We start from the raw sequence: 21656 nt of genomic DNA, 5'->3' as shown, positions 1-21656 counted from the left end.
GATATTAGCGAATTTTTAATCAGAAAAGCCCAACTTTTCTAGGGTAACTTTTTTTTTCTACTTCCAAATCGTTCTAGTTCCAAGACAGTGTTCCCTCTTTGAAATAATATAAGTTGAGTCATTTTGAGTTCGTGGATCCCCTTCTGGGTCCCACTAACTCAAATTTTCAAAACGATTTTAACAGTTAAGGTTACTGTTCCCTCCCACCTTCTCCGAGCATTTCGCCTTTTCGCCATCAGACGCTTACTTTTTCATTTAGCAATCAGTACTAGCGCCTCTACTGGGAAGAACTGAAAGATCGTATGGCTTAGTTTGAATGTATTCAGGATATCCACACTTGAAATGAGCGGAGAGAGGAATCCAACAGTTTTTTTCTTTTCTTTCTTTCTTTCTTTATTTATTTATTTATTTATTTTTTCGTGCACCTGCAGTCAGTCAGAATCTATTTTTACAAGCCGTGTTCAGCTGTAGGGCGAAACCTGAACCATTGACGAGTAACATAGATCTTTTCTTTCTGCAGGCAGAAATAGAGTTTTTGTAAGAAAAGCGGGAATTAGGTTGCAGAAAACGGTCATTCGCATCGCATTGACAAATTTTCTTTCCTCCATTTATCACTGAAGCTATTCTTTTCTTTCTATTCGATTATTACCAGAATATGATATAAATAACCTAAATGGTTCTTTTATACAGAAAACAAACAATACTAATATTTTCTTACAGTTATCAGTATTATATGATTTTTTTTTCTGAAGTGTATGATGCATGAAAAATAGACAGAATGAATTTTGACTTTTCTGTTTGTCGCTATTTTTCTGAATAGAGAGAATGCTGTGCCGCAACTAAAGGGCTTACAGGGCCCGCAACACTGGGAGGCCCAGAACAAAAGAGGCCCATTTTATTTTCGAAGTTAAACTTTATAATGTTAGGATGTTAAAAATTATGTGATGTTGCAACTATATCATTTGTACCTGTGAAGACGGTAACACCTGAACGATTATTTAGTAAATTAATAGCCAACAAAACTTATAGTAACCAGCGAAAACATTATGACCACTCGTAACTTTTTGAACGAAATCATTGCCCTCAGCTAAGAGCTACGAGGCATAAAACAACCGCGCGCCAGATGGTGACAGGAATCTCACTCGATTAGTCAAAGTGATGCTTGTGCCTTGAATGGGGAAGGACGACGATATATCAACAGGGTGACTAAATGACTGGGAGCTTCATTTCGTAAACAGCGCGACTTGTCGAGTTTTCGCGATCTGCCGTGCTTAGTGTATTTCAAAGGTGGGAAAAGGACAGTGAAACCAGCATCGAACCAAACAACAAAAAGTGGGGCGACCACACCTCATTAAAAATGTCGGATATCGTATATCTTCGAAGTTAGTACAGCAGAATAAGCGAAAACTATAGCACAATATAATAATAATAATAATGAGCATTTTTTGCATATGTGCAAGTTGTGACTCAGTAGATAGAACGTAGAAAGGCAAAACTGTTCTCTGTAAATTTTACGTGACTCATGAATATGGAAAGAGGGGGTCCGTTTAACATTTTTGCGGGAGGCCCATTCGTCCTTACTTACGCTACTGAGAGAATTAAGGTAAAATAATATGATCAGTATATATATATATATATATATATATATATATATATATATATATATATATATATATATATATATATAAACTCCTGGTGCAACAGTCCCTTGTGATCTGAGTCTGCAGAGCGGGCTTATGTGAGTGGTCAGCACAACTACACCCAACGTCGCCGGCTGTCTAGATTGGAGTCCACTATCTTTTAGTTTTCCAAATTTTCTCTCACTGTTTGGCCAACACCGCAATGTTTGAGTGCCACACCGGGAATTAAACCCCGGAAAACGCACACCGTATCACTTTCGCTAATCATTTGGTAAAACTCTTCACCAATTACCCTCTTCACTTATGTCGCGAACAAATATTCAGCTTGCAAATTTATTTCGAGAACTTCTCATTCCCTAATAAATGTTTATTCTCTTAGTTTATACGTACGCAAGCTTGCCTAACAACCGACAAACTTACACAATCTCAACAAAGTTCAAATGTGCTGTGTCTGCTGTAAATCACAGATCAGTTAGATTTAAGGGGCTTTTAGAGTGTAATTTTAGGAACGCTGTAGGAAATCATCCCTCCCCGTCTGAGACAAAAGAAAATCTGGCGGCACGCAACTAATTCACAGAGGTTACAAAGCAAGCGCAACAAAGTTCTGAATGAAAGATTTTTTTTTTTTCCATTTTCCAGACAATAACATTTACCGATGACCTGTTAGCCCCTGCACCACCGCCACCATGAAAGCAAATTCAATCGGAATTTAGTCAAATCGTTTGATCACGAATAATTATCGTTTGATCCCAAGCATACTGACGTACTACACATGATTTGGCTAGGGGCTTATTAGCCCTGGATAATCGACATGTACACTCATGTCCAAAATTAATGTTGCATGTCTATAGATATGTTGTTGTGGGAATATAATTTGATAACGAATTCGCCTGGTATTTCTTACAATGTTAGTACGTGTACAATCGGCAAAGACATGTCTGTGGCAAATTTCATGTCAAAAGAGCAGTAAATAAGAACAATAAAATAAAAATAAAACTTTCTTGTCCATTTAGCAACATTTTGTTTTACTCACTCTAATTTTCGTATTTATAATTCTTTTCCTATAAAATTTGTCACAAATATACATTTCCCAATTATACACATAGTATCAGTATTAAAAGTACCCTGCAAAATCATTATCAAATTATATTCTTACAAAAAGACAGTTATAAATATGCGACAATCATTTTGGACTGAGTGTACCATTCCATAGATATTTCAATCGTAAGTAGGTAAGCAAAGTTTGGTTAGTTTCTAGTACAAAGTATGGAAGATAAAGTTGATTTTTTATTTAAAAATGGAGGTCTCCAACAATGAAACTAACAAGAATATGTGAAATCGACAGGTACAATTCCCTAGATATTTCAGTCGTAATCCGATAGGTGTGGCAAGTTTGGTCAGTCTCTGACAGAAAGTATAGCAGATAAAGTTAATCTCCAACAATGAAACTAACAACAATATGTGAAATCTATTTGTACCATTCCATCAATGGTGGCCTCTAACAACGAAACTAATAACAATATGTAAAATCGATATGTACCATAGGATAGATATTTCAATCGTAAATGAGTGTGCTAAGTTTGGTTAGTTTGTTTTATAAATTATGGTAGATAAAGTTGATTGTTTATTTAACAATGGAGAAATCCAACGATTGTTTATTTAACAATAGTGACCCCAACAATGAAACTATCTACAATATGTGAAATCGACAGGTACCATTCTCTAGATATCTCAGTGGTAATCCAATGGGTGTGCCAAATTTGGTCAATTTCTTTATATACAAGTGTGCAGACGGGACATAGAGCCCGATTTCTCCGTGTACACCAAGCATCCTTTTCCTTTGCTCATTGGAGCTCGGTTTCTTCTTTTTACCAACGTTTGTGTGCGAAGAGTTATATATATATATATATCGGGGTTGGACAAAAAAATCTAAAACGTTTGCAAAAGTGTGAAAATCATACCTAGTATGATGTGGAGCCTCCTTTTGCGTCCCAGACAGCTTGGACCCGACGTGTAATGGGCGTATACAGCTCCTAAATCGTGGTGTGTGGAATTTTGTATCATTGTTCCTCCAAAACATGTTCCAGTTCCTTAAAGGATGCTGGTGGAGGGTAATGAGACCGAACACGCCTTTCTAACTCAGACCACAATGGCTCAATGGTGTTCAGATCTGGTGATTGTGGGACCCAGGGTAGGTGTAATAGCTCCTGGTCATGCTCCTCAAACCATGATTTCACCGTTTTTGCAGCGTGACAGGGTGCCAAATCATCTTGGTAGATGCCATCACCATTAGGGAACAATATTTGGGCCATGGGTAGAACCTGGTCCCCCAAAATGGCCTCAAACGCCTTAGCATTCATCATTCCAAGCAGGGCTATGATGGGACCTGCAGAAAACAACGATATCACTGCCCATACTGTAACAGAACCACCCCATGCTTTACAGTTGGGAGCAGACAGTCTGTATCATAGGCCTGCGACGGTGTTTTCCATACGTAAACACGACCGGTTGTTGGAAATAAGATGAAGGTCGATTCATCGGACCACATTACGCGTTTCCGCTGCTCATGAGTCCACGCCTTGTGGTCCTTGCACCACTGGATACGCCTCTTCGCATTTACTGCTGTGACCAGGGGTTTGGTGATAGCGGCCCTGCCATGAATTTTCATTTTATGAAGTTCCCGTCACACTGTTTTCGACGAAACCGGGTTCTGTAGGCCGGAATTAAGTTAAGACGTAATTTTCATTGCAGTGGTCTTCTTTTTAGCTGCTACAGTCCGTTTTAATGCCCTCCGGTCCCTATCTGACAGGATTGTCTTTCAACCACTGTTGTGCTTTGCAGTCGTCGTTTGCCCATGAATTGTGTATGCCCTCGTGACATTAGACACAGTGCCTTTCGATACCCCCACAATGTTCGCTACTGTTGCCACTGAAGCTCCAACCAGACGGGCACCAACGGTCTTGCCTCTTTGGAAGTCTGTCAGGTCGCCCATTTTTCCCCTACCACTTTCACACCACGACACTCAGAGGTGAACTGGTTACTGCTGACGGAAGAGGAAGGTCCACATGACACATTGAAAACAAAAAACGATCAGCAACCGCAACACGTGTTGTAGACTGGAGGGCCAATCTTACGTGTCCTGTATGAAGTGTTTTTAGATTTTTTTTTTTGCCTTTCCCCTGTATATATAATATATATGTATGATGTATATAAAAACAGAGGGGGCTTTAGTTTTGCCTGTATATCGTCCTTTTTTTCTTTTCTTTTTTTTGTCTTTCGTTATTATTATTATTATTATTATTATTATTATTATTATTATTATTATTATTATTATTATTATTATTATTATTATTATTATTTGTTAACTTGTTTGGTTTATGTTGAGGTGGCCACACGCGTGGTTGTTTCACTATAAATGTGATGATTATTTCTGTTTTTTCGTTGTTTTCTTGTTGCTCTCTCCGTTTTCTTTATTGTTTCGCCTTTTGATGTCTCGGTATTTTTTCTGCTTTTATTTGTGTTTCACTTGTTTTTTGTTCTTGTTCTTTGATCTTTTGATCTGGTCTTTCGGTCTGCATTAAAACATTTTTTCTGTGGTTTGTTTTCGATCTCCCTTTTGTGGTTTCTGATTTGGATATTTGACTGTTTTTTTTTTTTTCTTTCTTTCCTCATGGGTTCTAGTTTAGATTTTTTATTAATTCTGTGTTTCCGATTTTCTTGGTTAGATAGGTTACTGTCTATCTCTCGTTTGGTATTTTTCCTTTTTCTATTTACTTTTCCTACTCCTTTTCCTTCCTTCCGTTATTATTTTTCTTTTTTTCCCCGAGTCCTCTCCCAGGGTTTCTTGTTTGTGGGCTTGTAGTGTATTTTTGTCTCTAGGAGACAGCATTGTCTTTTCTCTTGTTACATCTCGGTACTTTGTTCGGGTTTGGTTTGTTTTCATGGTGAGTCCCCATACACCTATGTTTTTTGGTAGGTTTTTGTGTGTTTCAAGTCTTTGTTTGTGCTTGAGATTATTCTCATGATGGGCACCAATTCTGTTTTCGTACAAAGGTTCTTTAGGGCCTGTTTCTGTCTGAGTTAGCTCCATCTGAACGTAGCTGTTCGCATGAGCAACCGACATCGGTCCCCCTGTGGCTCTATGTTCGCGCCGAAAAAATGTTTTGACACCAAGTCTAATATAATAATTATACATCAGACTATCCATCCCTCTCCTTTCTAGTGATGAGACTGGTGGTTACAGAATTTCTTCCTCGCATTTTTTTTTTCAAGCCAAACATATCTGGAGGTGTGATGGTTTCGTGCGAGTTCTGTGCTTCTATTGCTTTTCATGCTTCGTTGTAGATATTTGATGTCTGTGGTATGTAGGAGATATGTGGGATTTATTTTTCTAAGCTTTCTTATTCTTTGAGGAAGGTTTGTTGTGTCTTTTCGTGCTGTTTGATAGAATTTGTTTCAATTTCTGTGTGAATTTCTCAGGTTCTTTTTCAGGACCATCGGGTTTGTTTCGTGTATTGAGAAGTGGAAAATCTTTTCCCAGTACTTTCAGTTGGTTGGGGGTCCCAATTTTGTTTGAGAGGTTGTGTATTAGTGATTTTTTTCATTTTCTGTTTGTGTCTGGTTCTGCTTCTTTTTTCTTTCTCTTCTTTTTGTTTTTGTCGTTATTTTCGTTGGGTTTGTGCGTGATTTTTCAGTTTTGCTTGGATTGAGTATGTAAAATTTAACTTTCTTTTGAAGTTTGGTGGTTTTGAGAAGGACCCTTGTTCTTTCGGTGGTGGTTTTCTTTTGTTCTATTTTTGGGAAGCTGTTCAGGAACTCGTGAGGTCTTCTATTGATTTCCTTCTTGGTTTTCTTTGTGGGATGTTTTTGTTTTCTTCTTTGTGTGGTTTGGTTCTTTTCTGTTGTTGGATTTTTTTTTTTTTTTTTTTTTGGAAGTCCAGAGCTACTTGTTTTCCTTTGGACTGCCTCTTTTTGTATCATGTGGGTTGAAACGGGATTTGCGCTCTTCTAGGGCAAATTTCAACTTTCTTCCAGTGTTGATTCTAGTTGTTGGTGGTGTTCAATGACTCCTCTGTTTATTTAAATTTCAGTTCATTTGAGTATATTTTGTGTGTTTGGTTTCGAAATTAGTTGGTACTTTGACGTATTCAACCAAGTTCATATCTGATTTTTGAAGCCATATTAGGGATTTGCCAAGTTGGACCCCCCAGCTTTTGTTTGACTTCATAGTGTTGCGCAAGATGTCGTAGTAGACTAACTTGCGTAGTGTTTTAAAGCTCTCTTTCCTTCCTCCGCTCAGGCTTTAGTTGGGTCAAGAGGTTCCGGGTTGTTTGCTGGTTTTTGGAGTATTGATCCTTTAGTCTTCTCTTCTTTTCTTGTTTGGCCTTGGTTCACTTCCTCCTGTCTTTGGTCTCTCTCTTGTGTTAAAAGGTATCCTATGTTTTGGGTTTTCCGGAGTTATACAGTCCTGGAGGATTCGTACTAAAAGGTATGTTTCCACACAGGTCTCTACGAGGTATAGGAGTTTGTGTGGTGATATTGTGTTTTGTACCGAATGGTACAGTTTCGAATTTTAATTTCTGGTTTTGGTGGCTCCTTGGTGTGCGTTGCCTCAGGATAGTAGGGCTCCACCTATTTCGACAACTCGTCTCGTCAGTTGGGGCTTCTGGTGTGGTGTTCTCGTTAGAGTCAGCTTGCAAAGTGGTAGGTTGCAGTCTTTCGCTCTGTTTTTGTGGGTGTGACCGAGCTGACCGATCACGTATCACCTTGTGTGTTTGCGACCGTGCTTTTGTTACGGTGCCCGCGTAGTTCTGTTTCTCTGTTACTACTCCTTAGTTTGAGTTCTTTTTGTGTTTAAAAATGCGCTACTGTTTCATTTTTATTTCTTGTAATAAATTTGTTGAGGTCATCTCCTTTCTCCGGAGGTTTCATTTTGTTTTTATATTGTAAGTTTCAAAGGAAAATTCTGTGCTTCATACCACAAGTAGTGTTTTTTTTGGTGTTCACAGAGAGTGAGCTGGGATCGAAAAGACCTAACTATACGTAGGTTGTCCTAGCTTGTCGACTTGAAGTAATCTTTATATACAAGTGTGCAGGCGGGACATAGTTTCCGGTTTCTCCGTGTACACCAAGCATCCTTTTCCTTTGCTCACTGGAGCTCGGTTTCTCTTTTTTACCAGCGTTTGTGTGCAAAGAGTTTTATATATATATATATATATATATATATATATATATATATATATATATATATATATATATATATATATATATATATATATATATATATATATATATGTGTGTGTGTGTGTGTGTGATGTATATAAAATCAGAGGGGGCTGTAGTTTTCCCTTGTATATCGTCCTTTTTCTATTCTGTTTTCGTTATTATTATTATTATTATTATTATTATTATTATTATTATTATTATTATTATTATTATTATTATTATTATTATTATTATTATTATTATTATTATCTTTATTTGTTAACTCGTTTGGTTTAAGTTGATGTGTCCACACGCGTGGTTATTTCATTATAAATGTGGCTATTATTTCTGTTCTTTCGTTGTTTTGTTCTTGTTCTTTCCGTTTTCTTTATTATTTTTCGTCTTTGGTGTCTCGGTATTTTTTCTTTTATATTGTTGTTTCGTTTGTTTTTAGTTTTTGTTTCTTTGATCTTTTGATCTTGTCTTTTGGTCTGCCTTAAAGTCTTTTTTTTTTTCGATCTCTTTTGTAGTTTCTGCTTGGGATATTTGACTGTTTTGGTTGTTTTTTTTTTCTTTCCTTGTGGGCTCTAGTTTCAATTTTTTCATTCATTCTGTGTTTCCAATTTTCTTCGTTGGATAGGTTTCTGTCTATCGCTCGTTTGGTATTTTTTCTTTTTCTGTTTACTTTTCTAGTGCTTTTCCATCTTTTCTTTATCCTTTTTCATTTTTTCTTTTTCCGTTTTTTTGCTTTCCTGGGTCCTCTCCCTACGTTTCTTTTTTCTTTGTGGGATTGTAGTGTATTTTTGTTTCTAGGAGACAGCATTGTCTTTTTTCTTACTACATCTTGGCAGTTTTTTCGGATTTGGTTTGTTTCCATGGTGAGTCCCCATACACCTATAATTTTTCTGGACTTCCCAAAAAGAAAAATTCCAACCGCAACAACAACAACAGAAACGAACCACAACAGAAAAGAACCCAACCACACAAAGAAGAAAACAAAAACATCCCGCAAAGAAAACCAAGAAGGAAATCAATAGAAAACCTCACGAGTTCTTGAAGAACTTCCCAAAAATAGATCAAAAGAAAACCACCACCGAAAGAACAAGGGTCCTTCTCAGAACCAGCAAACCTTCAAAACAGATTTAAATTTTACATACCCAGCCCAAGCAAAACTGAAAAACCACCACCAACAAACCGAACGTAAATAATGACAAAAAGAAAAAGAAGAGTAAGAAAAAGGAAGCAGAACCAGAAACAAACAGAAAATGAAAAAAAAAAAATCACTAATACATAACCTCTCAAACAAAATTCCAACCCCCAACCAACTGGAAAGTACTGGAAAAAGACTTTTCACTCAATACACGAAACAAACCCGATGGTCCTAAAAACGAACCTGAGAAACTCACACAGAAACTAAAACAAATTCTACCAAATAGTACAAAAAGACATAACGAACCTTCCTCAAAGAAGAAGAAAGCTTAGAAAAATAAATCCACAGACCTCTATATACCATAGACATTAGAAAACTATAACCAAGCATGAAAAGCAATAGAGGCATAGAACTCGCACCAAACTATCACACCTCGAGACATGTTTGACTGAAAAAAGAATGCAAGGGAGAAATTCTGTAATCACCAGTTTCATCACTAGAAAATAGAGGGCTGGATAGTCTGATGTATAATTATTACATTAGACTTGGTGACAAAACGTTTCTCCGGCGCAAACTTGAAGCCACAGGGAACCGGTTTCGGTTGTCCATGCGAACGGCTACGTTCACATGGAGCTAACTCAGAAACGGGCCCTAGGAAATCTTTATACGAAAACAGAGTTGAAGCCCATCATGAGAATAATCTCAGGCACAAAACAAAGACTTGAAACACCAAAAACTACCAAACTACAAAAAAAGAAAAAAAAATCCTACCAAAAGCATAGGTGTATGGGACTCACCATGGAAACAAACCAAACCCGAACAAACTACCATGATGTATCAAGAAAAAAGACAATGCTGTCTCCTAGAGACATAAATACACACAAACAATCAAGAAACCTTGGGAGAGGACCAGGAAAGAAAAAAAACGGAAAAAAGAAAAAGCATAATGAAAAAAAGGAAAAACAATGTGAAAAGTAAATGGAAAATGAAAGATACCAAACGAGGGATAGATAGAAACCTATCTAACGAATAAAATCGGAAACACAGAATGAATAAAGAATTGAAACTAGAAGCCATGAGGAAAGAAAAGAAACACAACCAAAACAGTCAAATATTCAAACCAGAAACCACAAAAGAGAGATAGAAAACAAACCACAAGAAAAATGCTTTAATGCAGACCGAAAGACCGGGCCAAAAGCTCAAAGAAATAAGAACTAAAAGCAAGCGAAACAACAATAATAACAGAACAAATATCGATACACCAAAGATGAAATATAATAAAGAAAACGGAGAGAACAACAACGAAAGAACAGAAACAATAACCACATTTATAGTGAAACAACCACGCGTGCGGCCACATCAATATTAATCAAACGAGTTAACAAATAATAATAACGAAAAACAAAAGAAAAAAGCACGATATACAGGAGAAAGTTAAAGCCCCCCTCTGATTTTATATACATCACATACATATATATAGAACTCTTTGCACATAAACGCTGGTAAAAAGGAGAAAGCAAGCTCCAGTGAGCAAAGGAAAAGGATGCTTGGTGTACACGGAGAAACCGGGCTCTATGTCCCGCCTGCACACTTGTATATAAAGAAACAAGACAGGTAGTCCAGAGAGAAAAATAAATAAAAAAAAGTCTCTCTGGACTTTCTCAAAAGATCCAACCTAAAAAAAATGAAGATCAGATAAACGAACAACAAAGAGGGCCAAATTACACAAGGAGGAAGACAGAACACTCCACAAAGGAAGCCAAGGAGTGACTGAATAGAAGAACTGATGGAGCTCTTGAAGAACTCAAAAGTAGAAAAATACAAAACCGCCAAAAACAAAGGTCCTTTTTAAGACCACCAAAACCTCAGAAAAGAGTTAAATTGAATATGCCAAACCTAAACAAAAACCGAAGGTCCTTCTTAGGACCACCAAGATCTCAGGAAAGAGCAAAACTGAATATGCTAGACCCTAACCAAAACCAAAGGTTCTTCTTATTACCACTAAAACATCAAAAAAGAGTTAAACCAAATATGCCAAACCCTAACACATCTGTGAAACGCACAAACTAGCCTGACAAAAGTAATAACCAAATAAAAAGAAAGAAAAAAAGCAAACCTAGAAACAAGAAACACGAAAAAGAAAGAATCATACAAACCTCTCAAATAAAACTAAACTCTAACCAACTAGAAGTGCTGGAAAAAGGACTATCCGTTTGTCCAACATATAAAACAAACACAATGTTCCTGTGAAAGGACCTGAAACAATTCACACAAAAACTAAACAAACTCTACCAGACATCAATAAGAAAAGAAAGACAGAACAAAAACCAAACCACCAACCCCGTGCTTAAAAAGAAAGGGAACAAAGAACCAGACATTACCATACACTGTATTCAGGAACACATAGGTCAGCCACAAGAGAAAATCCTTGAACTCTTACAAAAAAAGAAACAAATCAAACCTATCCCTACGCCATAGACACGCACTGTACCAACTTAAATCATAAAAGGACATAATCATAAAACCCACTGATAAATCAGGAGGCCTTGTAATAATGAACTCAAGAGACTATGAGAAAGAAACACTTCTTCAATCGGAGGATAAAACCACATTCAGAGAAATAAAGCAAAACCTTCTTTGAAAACCTACTGATAAAAACAGGAGCACTAAAACACTTCCATGCAGGAAGACTAATAAACAGAGAGTCAAATCTACCTACTACAAAAAATACACAAACAACCAAGACCAGAGATGAATCTCCCCCCAGGGAGACCAATAGTATCAGCCTGCAACAGCCCCATAAGAAACCTAGACAAATATCTAACATACTTTCTTATGAAACTCATACCAACACTGTCAGAATGGCTAAAATGTACCACAGATTTCCTCCAGAGAATCAGACAAATCAGGAAAACGAATCCCACAAATCTCCTATAAACTACAGATATAAAAAAACCTATACCAAAACATAGAAAGCAAAAGAGGCATAGAACTTGTATTACACTATTACACTTCAAGATATGACTGGCTAAAAAACAGAATGCGAGGGAGAAACCCAGAGCGACCAGCCCCTGCTCTAGTGAAGAGAGGACTGAAAATTCTGATGTATAATAACTACATCAGATTTAGTGAAAAAATATTTCTCCAACGCAAGGGCACATCCACAGGGGTCTCGCTGTCGGTGCCCGATGCGAACATATATGTTCACATGGAGCTAACTCAGACAGAAATGGGTCCCATAAAACCTTTACTCGAATATAGATTTGTAGACGACATCATGGAAATTATCCCAGGCACTAAACAACAACTGGAAACATATATTGAAAACCTACAAAAAGCAAAGGAGGACTAGAATTCACCATGGAAACACACCAAACTCGAATAAACTTTCTAGATGTAACAATAGTGAAAAGACCATGCGGCCATCTAGAGACAGACATCTACTACAAACCCACAAACAAACAAGAATTCTTGAGAGCGGACTCAGGACACCCCATAACATTGAAAAACTCACTAACAAGAATCTAAGAACTACGACTAACAAGAATCATTGAAAACAAACAAAGATTAAAAACCAGATTAAAGCTATTGGGCAGAATCTTTATAACAAGAGGCTACAAAAAAAGCACTTGTCAAAACCAAGATAGAGAACCTGCTAAAACAAGAAAATAAGGGAAAGAAAAAACGAGGGAATGACAGACTAATACTCCCGCTTCTTTACCACCCAAACTATGAGAAGAAACTGAAAACCATTATCAAAGAATTCTGGGAAAGAGTGAGAACGGAATACAAAACAGAAGACTGGTGGCAAAGGATGGCCCAAGGACCTCCAATCATAGCATACAGGAGACCCAAAAACTTCAAACAACACCTCACAAAAGCAACATATGACAGACCATTAAAAAGGGAAACACTAAGAAATAAACTCACAGGAAAAACACACGCAAGAGAATAGAGAGAACTAGTACACCAGAAGACAGAAAACAATAAAACAGGAAAAGAAGAAAAGGAAAAAAGAAAAGAGAAACAAAAGAGGAGAATACAAAAAGAGGAAGGAGAATTAAAGAGAAAGGAAAAAGACAGAAGCGGGAATGAATAACGAAAATAAAAGAGAAAAGGAAAAGAAAAACAAAGACAACAGAAAAGGGGACACTAGAAAATAAAAACAACGAGAACATAGAAAGAGGAAACTTAAAAAAAAAAAACATGGAAAGAAAAAATAGAACACAACCACAGGACCTATAACTAAACTGAAAACCACAAAATGAGACAAAACTCAAATCAATCAAAAGGAGACCTAGAAAAGGAACGTACAACCAGACCCATAAGAAACGTGGAATAAATATTATATAAGAAGGAAGAAAAAGAAAAATGAAAACGAAAAAAATAAGATGGCAAGAACAAAAACACAACGACAAAGAAAAACAGAAGCAAGACCAACTACTAAAACAGAGGTGGAAGCACAGTATGAGAGAAACGAGAATAATTGTGTCTCAACCAAAAATGATCTGAAGATTGAGAAATACCATAAAAAATAACAATAATAACAACTCTGTAAATCGAAACAACAACAGCAATGGAAGAAACAATTAAAAGAGACGAAGGATACCCAGGGGAAACAAATGTCCTCTTGTTTTGGCTTTAATGGCTTAAATACATATACATCACACACGAACGCTGGAAAAATGGAGAAACTAAGCTCCACTAACCAAAGGAAAATAACGCTAGGTAAACACTGAGGAACCGGGTCGATCCCTCGCCTGCACACTTGTATATACGGAAGACAGTTAACTTTGGAAGCAGTCTGCAACGAGAACACCACGCTAGAAGACCCGGCTGACGAGACAAGCTGTCGAAATAGTTGGAGCCCTACTATCCTGGGGCAGCGCACATCAAGCAGTCATCAAGACCAGAAATAAAAAATCAAAACTGTACTTGTCAGCACAAAAACACAATCTCAAAAAAAAAAAAAAAAAAAAAAAAAAAAAAAAAAAAAAAAAAAAAAAAACTATACCTCGTAAAGACCTGTTTGAAAACGTACCTTTTAGTACGAACCCTCCAGGACTGTATAACTCCGGAAATCCCAAAACAAAGAATACCCTTTAGCACACTGGGGAAACTAAAGACCGGAGGAAGTGAACCAAGGCCAAACAAGAAAAGAAGAGAAGACTAAAGCAGCAATACTCCAAAAACCAGCAAACACCCCGGAACCTCTTGACCCAACTAAAGCCTGAGCGGGGGAAGGAAAGAGAGCTTTGAAACACTACGCCAAACAAAAAATAGGGGATCTAACTTGGCAAACCCCTAATACGGCTTCAAAAAACAGATATGAACTTGGTTGAATACGCCAAAGTACCAACTAATTTCGAAACAAAGCACACAAAATATACAAAAATGAACTGAAATTGAAATAAACAGAGGAGTCATTGAACACCACAAACAACTAGAACCAACACTGGAAAAAAGTTGAAATTTGCCCTAGAAAAGCGCAAATCCCGTTTTAACCCACATGATACAAAAAGAGGCAGTCTAGAGAAAAACAAGTTAGCTCTGGACTTCCCAAAAAGAAAAGAATCAACCGCAACAACAACAAAAACAAAACGAACCACAACAGAAAAGAACTAAAACCACACAAAGAGAAAAACAAAAACATCCCACAAAGAAAACCAAGAAGAGAATCGATAGAAGACCTCATGAGTTCCTGAAGTACTTCCCAGTACTGGAAAAAGACTTTCCACTTTCCATACACGAAACAAACCCAATGGTCCTGAAAAAGAACCTGAGAAATTCACACAGACACTGAAACAAATTCTATCAAACAGCACGAAAAAAACAGAACAAACCTTCCTCAAAGAATAAGAAAGCTCAGAAAAATAAATCCCACATATCTCCTATATATCACAGACAAAAAATCTACAACCAATCATGAAAAGCAAAAAGAGCACAGAACTCGCACCAAACCACCATGCCTCGAGACATGTTTGGCGAAAATAGAATGCGAGGGAGAAAATTCTGTAACCACCAGTCTCATCACTAGAAAGGAGAGGGCTGGATAGTCTGATGTATAATTATTATATTAGACTTGCTGATAAAACATTTCTCCGGTGAAAACATACAACCCTGGGGGACCGGTGTCGGTTGCTCATGCGAACGGCTACATTCACATGGAGATAACTCGGACAGAAACAGGCCCTAAGGAACCTTTATACGGAAACAGAATTGGAGCCCATCATGAGAAAATCTCAGGCACAAAACAAAGACTTGAAACATATAAAAAACCTACCAAAAACATAGGTATATGGGGACTCACTATGAAAACAAACCAAACCCGAACAAAATACCCAGATGTAACAAGAGAAAAGACAATGCTGTCTCCTAGAGACAAAAATACACTACAAGCCCACAAACAAACAAGAAACCCTGGGAGAGGACTCAGGAAAGAGAAAATAACAGATAAAGAAAGGGAGGAAAAGTAAATAGAAAAAGGAAAAATACCAAACGAGGGGTAGACAGAAACCTATCTAACCAAGAAAATCGGAAACACGGAATTAATAAAAAAAACGAAACTAGAACCGATAAGGAAAGAAAAAAACAACCAAAACAGTCAAACATCCAAACCAGAAACCACAAAAGAAATCGAAAACAAAGCACAGAAAAAATGTTTTAATGCAGACCGAAAGACCGGACCAAAAGATCAAAGAAACAAGAACAGAAAACAAGTGAAACAACAATAATAACAGACAAAATACCGAGACACCAAAGGCAAAACATAATAAAGGAAACGGAAAAGAACAACAACGAAAGAACAGAAACAATAACCACATTTATAGTGAAACAACCACGTTTGCGGCTCACACCAACATACACCAAGAAGTTAACAAATAATAATAATAATAATAATAATAATAATAATAATAATAATAATAATAATAATAATAATAATAGTAATAATAATAAATAACGAAAAACAGAAAAGGAAAAAGGAACACCTCGAGATAAGTTTGAAAAAAAAAAGTCTCATCACTAAAAAGGATAGGGATGGATAGTCCGATGTATAATTATTACATTAGACTTGCTGACAAAACAGTAGCGTCATTTCAGATTTGGCTTAGGGGAGGAGGCAAGACCCCTTGATATAAGTAAAATTTCGCGTTTTTCACTGACTTACTACTATTCTATTGATAAAATCTATATAAATCTCAAACCCAGGGGAGGGGGGCAAATGCCCCTCCCTGCCCCCTCTAAATAATGATTCTGTGACAAAACATGACAAAACATTTCTCCGGCGCAAACATACAGCCACAGGGGACCGGTGTCGGTTGCCCATGCGAACGTCTACGTTCACATGGAGCTAACACAGCCAGAAACGGGCTCTAAGAAACCTTTATACTAAAACATAATTGGAGCCCATAATGAGAATAATCCCAGGCACAAAACAAGGACTTGATATATATATATATAACTACCGAAAAGCGTACATGTATGGGGACTGACCATGGAAACAAACGAAACCCGAACAAACTACGAGATGTACAAGAGAAAAGACAATGCTGTCTCCTAGAGACAAAAATACACTACAAGCCCACAAACAAACAAGAAACCCTGGGAGAGGACTCAGGAAAGAGAAAATAACAGATAAAGAAAGGGAGGAAAAGTAAATAGAAAAAGGAAAAATACCAAACGAGGGGTAGACAGAAACCTATCTAACCAAGAAAATCGGAAACACGGAATTAATAAAAAAAACGAAACTAGAACCGATAAGGAAAGAAAAAAACAACCAAAACAGTCAAACATCCAAACCAGAAACCACAAAAGAAATCGAAAACAAAGCACAGAAAAAATGTTTTAATGCAGACCGAAAGACCGGACCAAAAGATCAAAGAAACAAGAACAGAAAACAAGTGAAACAACAATAATAACAGACAAAATACCGAGACACCAAAGGCAAAACATAATAAAGGAAACGGAAAAGAACAACAACGAAAGAACAGAAACAATAACCACATTTATAGTGAAACAACCACGTTTGCGGCTCACACCAACATACACCAAGAAGTTAACAAATAATAATAATAATAATAATAATAATAATAATAATAATAATAATAATAATAATAATAGTAATAATAATAAATAACGAAAAACAGAAAAGGAAAAAGGAACACCTCGAGATAAGTTTGAAAAAAAAAAGTCTCATCACTAAAAAGGATAGGGATGGATAGTCCGATGTATAATTATTACATTAGACTTGCTGACAAAACAGTAGCGTCATTTCAGATTTGGCTTAGGGGAGGAGGCAAGACCCCTTGATATAAGTAAAATTTCGCGTTTTTCACTGACTTACTACTATTCTATTGATAAAATCTATATAAATCTCAAACCCAGGGGAGGGGGGCAAATGCCCCTCCCTGCCCCCTCTAAATAATGATTCTGTGACAAAACATGACAAAACATTTCTCCGGCGCAAACATACAGCCACAGGGGACCGGTGTCGGTTGCCCATGCGAACGTCTACGTTCACATGGAGCTAACACAGCCAGAAACGGGCTCTAAGAAACCTTTATACTAAAACATAATTGGAGCCCATAATGAGAATAATCCCAGGCACAAAACAAGGACTTGATATATATATATATAACTACCGAAAAGCGTACATGTATGGGGACTGACCATGGAAACAAACGAAACCCGAACAAACTACGAGATGTACAAGAGAAAAGACAATGCTGTCTCCTAGAGAAAAAAATACACTACAGGACCACAAACAAACAAGAAACTCTGGGAGAGGACTCGGGAAAGAAAAAAAAGGAAAGGAAAAGGATAAAAGAAGGAAAAGTAAATAGAAAAATGAAAAATACCAAACGAGGGATAGACAGAAACCTATCCAACCAAGAAAATCGGAAACACAGAATTAATAAAAAATCTAAACTAGAACCGATAAGGAAAGAAAAAAACAACCAAAACAGTCAAACATCCAAACCAGAAACAACAAAAGAGAGATCGAATACACCCCCCCCCCTCCAAAAAAAATGCTTTAATGGAGACCGAGAGATCGGACCAAAAGATCAAAGAAACAAAAACTAAAAGCAAGTGAAACCACAATAATAACAGAAAAATACCGAGACACCAAAGACGAAACATAAGAAAGGAAACTGAGTGAACAACAACAAAATAACGAAAGGACAGAAATAATAACCACATTTATAGTGAAATTACCCCGTGTGTTTATGTAGCTACGTGCTACATCAACATAAACCAAAAAAATAAATACTACTACTACTACTAAATAATAATAATAATAAACAGAAAAAAAAGATAAAAAGGAAAGGAAAAAGGACAATATACAGGAGAAAACTAAAGTCCCTCTGTGATTTTATATATGATATATATATATATATATATATATATATATATATATATATACAGGGTGTCTATAAAGTCCTTTGCCACTCCTAAAACTCAGAAACGGTGAAATAGATGTCAAAACGAGTAAACAAGTATTTCATTATTTCAAAAGTACCACGTATTGAGGGACACAAAGTTGTCCCAGGGTTCCTCGGAGGGTCCCAGACGGGGTCCAACTTAAAATTTTCAAATGGCAAGGGGTGTCAAGTAGTATATCGTTTGAAAGCTATTTTCAAAAGAAAGACGATAGAATAAGTTGCGATGCTCTATAGTAAACCTGTACAAAATGGCGGAAGGTCAAAATGTTAATACAGTTTGCGTTGAAAAGTCTTTGGCTCTTTGGTATTTATTTAAAAATGGTGGCCTCCACAATGAAACTAACAACAATATGTAAAATCGATATATGTACCATTCCATAGATATCTCAATCGTAAATGAGTGTTCCAAGTTTGGTTATTTTTTGGTAGAAATTATGGCAGATAAAGTTGATTGTTTATTTAACATGGTCTTCAACAATGAAACTAACAACAATATGTGAAATCGACACGTACCATTCCATAGACAACTCAGTGTTAAAGGAGTGTGCTAAGTTTGGTTAGTTTGTGGTAGAAAGTATGGCAGATATAGTTGATTGTTTATTTAACAATGGTGACATCCAACAATGAACTAACAACAATATGTGAAATCGACAGGTACCATTCCCTAGATTCTCAGTGGTAATCCGATGGATGTGCCAAGTTTGATCAGTTTCTGGTACAAAGTATTGCAGATAAAGTTGATTGTTGATTGAACAATGGTGATCTCCAACAATAAAACTAACAACAATATGTAAAATCTACATGTACCATACGATAGATAAAAAATTCAATCGTAAATGGGTGTGCCAAGTTTGGTCAGTTTGTGATAGAAAGTGTGGCAGACAAAGTTGATTGTTTATTTATTTAACAATGGTGGCCTCTAACAATGAATCTAGCAACAATATGTGAAATCGACACGTACCATTCCCTAAATTTTGTTACGTCCATTAGCCAGACTATATCTGTTTTTGCTTAGTTTTTGAATTATTCGTTTTATGTTTGATTGTTTTGATTTTATTAGTTGTATATGTTAACATTGGTTTTGATTTTGTTGTATATGTTAACATTGGTGACAATTGCGTCATCTACCGTGTTAGACACAAACTATTTGGACGTTAAAAATAAACTTAATACACTAGGATTTAAGATAAAATAAGGTAGAGAGGCACAAAAGTGTAAGGTTAGTAGCGAAAATAGCAGCGAATATCACGAGATGCTTTCATTACTGCTTCCGACAGCGAACTGAACGATAAAGTGTATTGGTGACTCGAAGGTTCGGGAAACGTACACACAGACACACACGAAGAACGTGCTGGGAGTTCGGATTTTAGGGCAACATTTACTCGAATTGTTTATTTAGATTTCAAGTTGTTCGAGTTCTAGGGCGTTCGGATTTCGGAGGCGACATTGTACTGAGGGGAAAAAGATATTTGGTCTAGGAATTAATTCGTGCGGGTGGACAAGAGATGGCGCAACGAACGGAGCGTCCCACAGTTCCGTGTATCCACACATGTGTTGCAAACCCGTGTCATCGCGTATCGTTCGTAGTATAGGGCAGTGGATTAAAGCGTCAACAACACCAGTTTGTAGTTAAGTGAACATGGCGCAATTTGTGCCTGATAAAGTGTTTTTGCGGGGTGTCCTGCTGCATTATTTTAACATGCAGAAAAGTGCGACTGAAAGTCATCGTATTTTGGTGGAAGTGTATGGTGACCATGCTCTAGCTGAGCGAACGTGTCAGAAGTGGTTTGCACGGTTTAGAAGTGGTGATTTCGGCTTGGCAGACCAAGAGCGAGCTGGACAGCCAAAAAAAATTTCAAGACGAAGAATTGACAGCATGGCTCGAGCAGGATTCGTGTCAAACGCAGGAACAACTTGCAGCAGCATTAGGCGTTGATCAAACAACAGTCTCCAAACGCTTGAAAGCCATGGGAATGATTCAAAAGATGTCACATTGGGTTCCACATGAATTGAAAGACAGAGACGTTGAAAGACGAAAAACCATTTGCGAATTGCTGCTTCAACGACAGAGCAGAAAGGGCTTTCTGCATCGAATTATTACGGGTGATGAGAAGTGGATCCATTACGAGAACCCTAAACGAAAAAAGGCCTGGGTGAAACCAGGTGAACCAGGTCCATCAGAACCAAAACGAGATATTCACTGTGCAAAGGTTATGGTGTGCATATGGTGGGATATGAAAGGTGTGGTGTACTGTGAGCTGCTGCAACCGGGTGAAACTATGAATGGAGAACGTTATCGACGACAATTAATGCGTTTGAAGCAAGCTCTGGCCAGAACACGACCAGAATGGGAGAACAGACATGATAAACTTATTGTTCAACATGATAACGCTCGCCCACATGTCGCAAAACCGGTCAAAACCTATTTAGAAAATGTCGGATGGGAAGTTTTACCCCACCCGCCGTATTCACCAGACGTTGCTCCTTCGGACTACTACTTGTTCGATTGCATGAACAACGATTTGATTGGACAGCGGTTTACTTCTTCAGAAGATATCGAAACATGGGTCTCTGACTGGATCGCTTCCAAGGATGAGGACTTCTTTCGCCACGGAATCCGTACATTGCCTGACAGATGGGCGAAAGTGGTGGCTAGCGATGGACAATATTTTTCTTAAGGTATTTATGTATTTTGTGTTTGTACTACAGCTTCAATGTGTGCGTACCAACCGCACGAATTAATTCCTAGACCAAATAAGTGTTTTCATTTCTCAATACACATTACAGAAACACTTAATAATTCAAAAGAAAGAAAAATACAAGTAACTGAAAGTGACTGATTATCACGCGGGGAGAAATTCTTACTGATTCAAAATGACTGACTGTGGTTAGAGTACGAAATTATCACAATCAAAGTAGGGAGAAACAGGAGTTAAAAAACCTCTTTGCAATGGACGGCTTCACATATTTAAATCTATAATTATTAAATTGCATGGAATTAAGAATACCGCTAACATCTGTTATACAGGGTACATCTTAATTATATATAAATTACTGTACTTAATTTGCAAACTTCTGACGGTAGTGTCACTTCGTTCACTTCCAATAACTTACTAATGGGGGGAATTTTATCCCAAAAACATTAAAGTAGGAGAATTTCCCTCCAACTTTCAGGATTTTGGCACTCTGATCATCATACGTTAAACTTAACGTACAGAG

At 37.1% G+C, this 21656-nt stretch overlaps 1 protein-coding gene across 2 annotated transcripts in view; it reads left to right on the top strand.

The window, feature by feature from the left end:
* The window catches only part of LOC145668706 (sorting nexin-13-like), an 82817-nt gene that overhangs the window by 17767 nt on the left and 43394 nt on the right, over nt 1-21656 (top strand). The gene's annotated exons all lie outside the window — the stretch shown is intronic.

This window comes from Thermobia domestica, chromosome 13 (genome assembly GCF_964235325.1).
Source record: "Thermobia domestica chromosome 13, izTheDome1.hap1.1, whole genome shotgun sequence".
Classification (NCBI taxonomy): domain Eukaryota; kingdom Metazoa; phylum Arthropoda; class Insecta; order Zygentoma; family Lepismatidae; genus Thermobia; species Thermobia domestica.
This window is presented reverse-complemented; position numbering and strand designations above follow the sequence as displayed.